At 33.9% G+C, this 9073-nt stretch overlaps 1 long non-coding RNA gene across 2 annotated transcripts; it reads right to left on the minus strand.

Annotated features, from left to right (window-relative positions):
* Nucleotides 1-1309: 1309 nt before the first annotated feature.
* On the minus strand, nucleotides 1310-3868 carry LOC109221591. 2 transcript variants are annotated; one of them, XR_002067286.1, is made up of 4 exons: nucleotides 3731-3868; nucleotides 2886-2943; nucleotides 2333-2410; nucleotides 1310-2230 (listed from the first exon to the last, which is right to left on the minus strand). It is a non-coding gene; the product is annotated as an uncharacterized LOC109221591 (long non-coding RNA). The 2 variants fall into 2 exon arrangements; XR_002067287.1 differs by having other exon boundaries at nucleotides 1310-2246.
* Nucleotides 3869-9073: the final 5205 nt, after the last annotated feature.

Consider the following 9073-nt stretch of genomic DNA (forward strand, 5'->3'; position numbering starts at 1 on the left):
CGGTTCGGCATCCCAGAGTCAATCATCACTGATAATGGCTCCAATCTAAACAGTGATCTGATGAAAGCAATGTGTGAGACTGATCACGCCCAACTATGCCTTATAAAAAGGACTCTGCGGACGTTGCAAATATAACCCGAGTATTACGCCCAGGGTCGAATCCACAGAGAGTTAACCTATCAACCGCTATCTTCAGACCCACTAAGTCTTCAGAACCAGCTTCTCAAATATTCAAATTCTCAGTTGAGTGTTCTTTAACAACTAGCTTGCAAGTAACTAAATGACTGTAACTAAATTAATAAGGTTGTAAACAATTATAAGAAAAAGCTAAGGCAAGGATTTCCCCTATTGATGGAATCCCTTCTGTTTATGCTCATACAAATTTACCCACACATCTCTATCAATCATGAACGCTAATCTTACCGCAAATCTCTCCCGAGTAATCACAGTAATCTACTATTGCACTCTCCCGAGATACACTAGCTTACTTTATTTAGCACAATTCACTTTAGATTGCACCCAAGGCTTCGTTATCCCTAATCCCGCCTTTAAACCCGCAATCATAGATTCCTCTAATAATCTAGGAGTGGTGTTGTTCAACAATACCCTAAATATGCACTCTTTTCCAAGTTATGCACACTAAATAGACACAGCTAATTGAGGATCCTGTCAATTAACTACAACGAACACGAAGTTGAACAAATAAAGATTAAACTAGCAATTTGTATTCACATAAACAAGAAGTTCATCACCCAATAGGTTCCATCAAAGCCTTAGACAAGGAATTTAGCTACTCATGGCTATGGGAAAATAAACTAAGATTGAATTCATCATAAAAATCAAAAGAAAAAAAGAAAGATGTTTAGAGTCTTTTCTCACAATGGTTTTCCTTGCTAAGAAACCTAAAAAATCAATACATGCCTCTCTTGAGCGAAGTCTAATGTTTTAAATAGGTTTTAGATCTAAAAATTCCGTAATTGACACTTTGGTCCCTGAAGTTTCTGCGCCTGCCGCGGTTCTGCCGCGGACGCGGTAGAACCGCGACCAAACACCCTCGCGGATTCTCACATCTTCTGCAGCTGCTTCCCACCGCGGTTCTGCCGCGGTCGCGGTGGAACCGCGGTGGATCCGGTACTCTGAATTCCTCGACCTGTTTTGCCTGGTTCACTTGGGAAATTTCACAGTTGGCCTCTTTTTCATCACTTTTAACTCCAAAACTGCTCCTTAGCCCTCCTTATACATATATCACCTACAAATCATGAAAAGCACTAATGAGAGCATTTTGTCATCACTTTTAGCATTAAAACTACACAAGAAGGTGATAATTTAAGGTGTGATTATAGTCAAATTCACCTATTATCAAAAATAAAGAGAAACTACAAAGGAACAAATGAAAAATATGAACTTCCAAGTTGAGGGATGCATTTGATCGTTACATTACCTCCTTTTAAGTTATCAAATAGGTTTAACAAAAGAAAGAAAAAGAGAATTTAAGGGAGCACATAAATTGATACCAAGTAAATGAACAATTAAGGAGGAACGTGAAAAGTTTGAAACCATAAAATAGTACATAAATGAGTAATAAGTATCTAGTAAATGAATTACTACGGCAGGGGAAAAGTTAATTGTACTTGCACACTATGAATTTTTAAATATAACTAAAGGAAGAAATGAGAAAGGAACAACAACGCAAAAAGCAAAAGAAAAGAATATAATAGGTCACTTAGCCAGAAGAAGTTCCAAAATCACCTTTTCACAAATATAAAAGGATTAAGCTTTTTAGGTCTTCATTACGTTTGCCTCATGACACAACTCAATGAATTAAGCAAAGTAAAAATGCCTTAATATATGCCATAATATTATTAAGAAGCTTGTTTCAGATTGAAGAGAGAAAACATATCATTTCTCTTAACATGAACAAAATCAATATAATCACATTATTCTTAAATAAAACATATTGAGGTCAACTAAATAAAGAACGGTACAATTGGTTAAGAGGGAACTTGCCCGTTGAGCAACGATATAAAAATAGACTAAGATCATAACCTGCAAAATTCATGACAGAGCAATAATAGAAAGATAAATATAAACCCGCTTATTTGTTACGGAGAAGCAATCAGGAAAGCAGAATCACTTGGCCTTGGATCCAGCTATGGAATTGAAGAGTAAAGCCCTCTATAAGGTAGCATGTTCATGTGGCTTCTTACACATGATGTTATATGTGTATTACCTACAGAATATTACACCTAATTAAGACACAGAATATTAGAGGCTCATACTCCCATTTTAAGTCATAGTAACCTTAAAGAATAAGAAATTAAATTCTACGTACCCACACCATCTGATAACTGCTTCAGGTTTTTTCAATCTATCATTTCAGCCTGTGCAACAGTTATAGAAGCAACTTTCCCTACCAAATTGGCAATCATAAATCAACCAACTATAGAGATGGAAATCCGGCAGCATAGACCAAACAAACCAAAGGAACTCTTCACTGTGACATAAATAATAACAAGTGCTTATGAACCCCACCAAGCACCAATAATGCCGCAACAAAGTTAGGACTCAAATACAAATATGAGCCAAATAAGATGACAAAATTAAATTTCAAATCTCACTCAAATCAGCCTTCATAACTTTGAGCAGCTTATATTCAGATATAATAAATAAATAAGAAGTAGAGGAAAAAGCAAAAAAAAAAAAAAAAAAGATAAATATAATTCTAGGCGAAATAGAGGTGCCACATCACCTTATCTATTCTCTCTTTTATATATAGATAGATTTTTCTTTCGTTTTTTCTCCCCTAAATATGTAGACCATGGTAAGTCCTTATTAATAAAAGAAATCATATACAGAGAGATATGAATCCGTAAAGTTGCACCAACCAAAGGTCACTCTTTTATTGAACTTGGATGAAATCGGCAAAGCTGGAAAGAGAATATCCTGAAAGCCAATTATGTCAAAGCCATAATAAGGATTAGATAGTCGACAACAATTAGAAGCTACAGAAAATTCGAAAAAGCAAAGTCATATTTACCCCATACAGTTCAAAAAAAATCATACAAACTATTTAAGAAATAGAATTAAGCTTATCACTAAGAACAAACAACATGGAACATAAGCAAAGCCTGAAGTGATGAAGAGAACCGATGGAAGAAGAAGGTGAACACACAATTAATCATCAGAAAATCAATATGGGTAAAAGAAAAGCAAAATAGTTCTTGTTGTTGCATAGCAAAGGAAAATTATGCATTGATATTTACCCACAAATATTACTATAGTACAATACAATCCTCTAAATATGAGACAACAATCTATATCATTGATAATTGACCTAGTAAATATGTTGCACTTCCAAATCCTCTCGCACTTGTTTCATGGATTATGATTGTCTTAATTGATGAATGTCGGGCCAACAACAATATAATACAGACAGACATGCCAAGTCCCATAAATGCAATTTGAAGCAATAATTTGATATTTGAAACTAACCAAAATATTTGAGGAGAAAAAACATGCGGAGCCATACATGTTGAGAGTCACAAATCCTAAAGCAAATTGGATACAGTGACACAGAAAATACACGCCAAATAAATCTAAAAAAATAAGAAAGAGATAAGCAAATCACAAAATCAGAGAGAGGCGATTTACCTCTAGCAACAGTAGAAATAAGAGAAATAGAAATTCAAGGTAAAATTTAAAATATTAAAGAGCAAACGAAGTATTTTACCTTGGGCGATGGGCGATTGTAGGAAGAAGGGGAAAAGAAGAAGACACTTTAAGGAGAGGAGATTTGCGAAAAAGAGGAAGAGAAGAGTCGTTTAACAGGAGTAAAAGAAGCATTCGTTTCTTCTGCAGGGAAACGACGTTTCTTTTGCAGTGACTTTTAGTTTTCTTTATTGGAATGTTTTTTCATTATTTTTAGAAGGAAAAATATCAAAAAAACTGACAAGTAAGATAAATGTCAATGCTGGGCCAAGAGAGGTGCCACATCAACCTCTCTTAGAGCCAACTTTATATATATATTTAGATGTCTTTGTTTTAAATCTTAATCATACATCTCTATTTTGTAAATTGACAAACAATTTGCCGACATTTTTTATATGTCGCAAACTATATGGTTATAACTCAAATGGGTGACATGTTGATAAAAGTCAGTAAATAAATGTCGCTAAGAATTTACCGACAGTTATTTAAATGTCAAAAAATTTCCGACATTGAGATTTCCGACATTTGGCTTAAATGTAAAATAAACGTCGGTAATTAATTATGTGACTTTTATGTTACTTAATATGACATTTATTTAATGTCGCCATAGCTCATATTTCCTGTAGTGATATGCTCTCCAATTTCATTTTATGTGACAAATTTAAACATGCATGAAGTTTAACAGGATTTTTTTTTAAAATTTATGATAAAAAAACAAGCTATAAATATTTATGTGGCTATAAATTATCTTATTAATGGTAAAACTGAAAGCTTAAAGTTGCATTATATTAATAAAAAAAAAGGCATGATATTGAATAGTAGGTTCAGATAAGTTTGTGGATGTACTGATCATGTTAATTAGTACATTTTTAGTAGGTAGTAAGTTAGTAAAGCTTGTTGTTCAAGTAAAGTTCTACAAATATCATAGGCTATCTATTAGATGGATGACTTACTGACTTTATAAACCTTTCCAGTTTCATTGTCTACTCGATACCTGCAAGATTAATTTATCTGTAATTAGATATTATGCAAAGTTAAATAATGTTGGGCCGTGCTGGTTTCAACATAAGTCTCAATTCATAGCCAAACCAGATAAATCTAACAGTGGAATTTCAATTTTAATCAATGTTGCATGAATATCTGGAAGAAGTAAAAGACCAAGGCTCAACAGGAATTACCGGACCGCTAGGTAGTCGCCTTTATACATACGTCCAAACCCTCCTTCACCTATAAAAAATTCTGGCCTGGAGTTACTTGTAGCAGCTGCAAGCTCATGGAAAGTGAATGTGTGTGCAGCAATCTGAACGTCATATGCATCCTTAAACTCTCTCTTCGAACCATTGATACTTTTTGTTTTCAGTCTGTCTGCTGCTGTAAATAAAATAGTGGAGATCCATAACTACAGGGAAAGATGTTAATTATGACAAGTGAAGAGAAAAGGGAAAAATTCAAAGAGACCTTTGGAGTCCAAATTCTATTCCAAAGTCAAAAGAGGATACTTTCTTATATCACTATGGAGTACCTAATAAAAGATTGATGTCAAGCCCAGTTCAAGATTGATACTAGCCAATTCAATACCAAATAGAGAGACCCTTTCCCAATAACCAACCATATCAAATTAGAACAAAAATCCCCCATCTCATTCCACTACGAAAATCTTATTTCTTGATTACCTTACTGTATTTAAATAGAATCGCGCGAATACATGGAATAGAGGAGCATGGGTGTACATTTGAGAATGTCATAGCGAATAAATGGTCCGGAGATTCTTCTTCAGTTGTAAAGGAATAATCATAGAATCTGGAAGTTCAATTTTGTTATTATTGTTCTTTGTGTCTCATTTGGAAATATTTTATTTTTAGTTTCTATACTTTTAGTTTCACCATAGCCAATTCGACTGTATTCTAACAATAAAAAATCTCAAAACGCAGTGATATTCGGCTGTACAGACCTTCGAAATACATAAAGACAGACGAAAAATAATGTATTTATACAATAATATAATATATTTGAGTGTATTTGTATAGAATACAATGTATTTGTATCACTGTATGTAACTAAAGTAGCAAAGAAGAAAAGAAAGTTCACCGGAGATGGCATTTTTCGGCCAAGCAAAATACTGTATACTTTGTATTAAAATTAAAAATAGAGACGAACAAAAACCCGGCCCTCAAATCTTCTCCGGCGTAGCCATTGCCAAATTTGTTCACCTAAGAGGATGAGCCAATAGTGGATGATTGTGCCGATGACGATTCCGACGATGTTCACGATGATGATGTCGACGATTTTGTTGATTTGATGGAGAAGAGAGATGATTGAATCTTGCTGATAGAGAGAGAGAGAAAAAACATAATTGACGTATTTCATGCCTCAATAGTAAGTATAAATAAATACTTATTTTGTTATAAAATAGAAAAGGTAGCTATAAGTAATAATATACATTAACTTGATATTATTATAGGAACTAATAAATATAAAATTCTAAATCCACCTCTAGCAATGTCTATATGAAATGTCTCTCTTATTGAATCGTTTTTTTCTTTTGACCCCCTACTGATTGAAATGTAGATTTTTTGTACGTAAAATGTACTCCCTCCGTCAACTTTTATTTGGTATGTATACTAAAAATAGATTTTCATTTTTACTTGACACTTTAAGCATATCAAGAGAACACACAAAAAAAAAAATTCTTGTTATACCCATAGTATTTATTACTTATTTCAAATTATTTTCACAAATCCAATAAAATATGCATCAATTAATACGGGTATCATGGTAAATAATGCACTTCATTTATTATTTCTTAAAGGACGTGAAAAGTCAAAACGTACCAAGTAAAAGTAAACGGAGGAAGTACTACTAGTAAATTCACTAAATGCCAATGTAAGTACGAAAATAGAAAACCACACTTTAGAAGAATTGGAAAGAATAATTAGTTTTAAGGGTAAAAAAGTCACTCACATTTTAAGTGATGTTATTGTAAATTAACTTTAACTTATGGTGTTCATGCTTATAATATAGTACGTGTGTATATATATATATATATATATATATATATATATATATATATATATATATATATATATATATATATATATATATATATATATATATATATATATAACCGTTCTTCCTTTTCTAACTCTTTCTAAGCCGAGGGTCTATTAGAAACAGTCTCTCTACCGTAATAGTTAAACACAAGTAATAAGAAGAAGTGCATGTAAGTGCCCTTTTCAAAATTAGATTAGGAGAAGCCAAAGGTGAAAAAATTTCGCATCACATGATTTGTTTCTTCAGGGTTGCAAAAATAAAACTTCTGTTGTTCCTACATCTTATGAAGTATCTGAAGATCAGCTCCCACAGGTTCCTCAGTTAAGGCAGAAGGCTTGACTATTTTATATGCTATGCAGATTCTCGAATCTCATCTTCCCCCTGGCAAGAACCTTTATCTGTGTGAGAATAGGATCACAAATAGAAATTCCACATTTCAGATCCACTTAAGTACACTACCTATGGCGCGGAGCCCACGATAAAGCATTTAAGCCAGAAGAGAGAAACACATGTGTGTCAGACATACTGATACCCAGAACCCTCTAATCCCAAGGAATAAGGATGTCGCATGGTTGCATGATAATCTGGGAGAAGTAAAAGACCAAGCCTCAACGGGAATTACCTGACCGCTAGATAGTCACCCTTTATACACACGTCCAAACCGTCCTTCACCTATAAAAGATTCTGGCATGAAGTTACTTGTAGCAGCTTCAAGATCACAGAAAGTGAATATGTGTGTAGCAATCTTAACGTCAGGTTCATCCTTAAACTCTCTCTTCGAACCATTAATACTTCTTGTTTTTAGTCTGTCTGCTGCTGTAAATAAAACAGTGGATATCCATAAATACAGGGAAAGATGTTAATTATGAAATGTGAAGAGAAAAGGGAAAAATTCAAAGAGACCTTTGGAGTCCAAATTCTATTCCAAAGTCAGAAGAGGATACTTTCTTATATCACTATGGAGTACCTAATAAAATATTGATGTCGAGTCCACTTCAAGATTGACACTAGCCAATTCAATACCAAATAGAGAGACCCTTTCCCAATAACCAACCATATCAAATTAGAACAAAAATCCCCCATCTCATTCCACTGTTGAAATGGTAAAGGAGGCATCATCTTTTCTCTTTTTTCTTGTTTACGAATTTCCATATGGAAATATTGGACCTGTATATCAAATTCAGCAAAAATACTTAATTGGATAAATCAGATAGAGCAAAAGAAAAATTCAATCTTGATTAAAGACTGAGTAGAAACACCTACCCCGAAGGATAAAGTATAAGGGAGTTTTTCCATTTAAAGTGACATTATTCGAAATGGGATTATTTATTTATTTTTAGAGTCGCCACTTGGGATAGGATTGGCTTTTGGTGTCCCAAGTCACCGATTTAATTTAAATCCCAAATCGAGGAAAATTTTCGACTTCCCAATTGGAGTCGGCGAACCAGAAATTCTGAATAAGGAATTCTGTTGACCCGAGGGAAGGTGTTAGGCACCCCCGGATCCCGTGGTTCTAGCACGGTCGCTCAACTGTTATATTCGGCTTAAATTATTTGATTTTAAAAATTATAAACCTATGTGCAAATTTTAACTTTTTAACCGCTTTTATTATTATTTTTAAAGAGAATTGCAACGTCATTAAAATACATCTCGAACCACGTCACATAAATGCACCCGCGGTTTTTGTCATATTTTAACTTCGTTGGGATTTGGATTTGGGTCACATAAATGTGCACCCGAATTTAGGAAAGTAATATTATTAAACACGTACCTAAAGCAACTACGCGTTTCAAGTATGCGAGGGCCATGGAAAGTTCAACTAAATGGCATGCCCCGATTTCTAAGGGTTTAAAAGAAATAGTTAAATGAGGGCCATGCATTTTGAAATTTATTTTTGGCACGACACCCCTCGATTCTACTTAATCTAATTTGGCGCAGTTCAGTTAAAGAATAGCAACCCAATTTTTATACTGTGATAAAATCATGTTCAGCTATAACCAATTCGAGTGAACAATTAACATTAAGCTAGAATAAAATGAGTAGAGGATTGAAGAGTTGAACCTCAATATAGCCGGGGAATCGGTTGTTTCAATGTCTAACACTCAAAATGTGACCAACTCCGGACGAAACCCGAATTAGTACCGGAAACTCAACCAAATACGGATTCAAACCCACGCCTTAATCACTGTTCATGCTGGAAACGAGCAACCAAAATATTCTTTCAACCTTCTCAGTTCTTACGTTTTGAAATGGGAGTTTATTTCAATCTCAAATACCCCATCACGTTTTTATTTTTTTTTGCGAAATCTTTTGA

The sequence above is a fragment of the Nicotiana attenuata genome, unplaced genomic scaffold, assembly GCF_001879085.1.
Source record: "Nicotiana attenuata strain UT unplaced genomic scaffold, NIATTr2, whole genome shotgun sequence".
NCBI classification, from domain to species: domain Eukaryota; kingdom Viridiplantae; phylum Streptophyta; class Magnoliopsida; order Solanales; family Solanaceae; genus Nicotiana; species Nicotiana attenuata.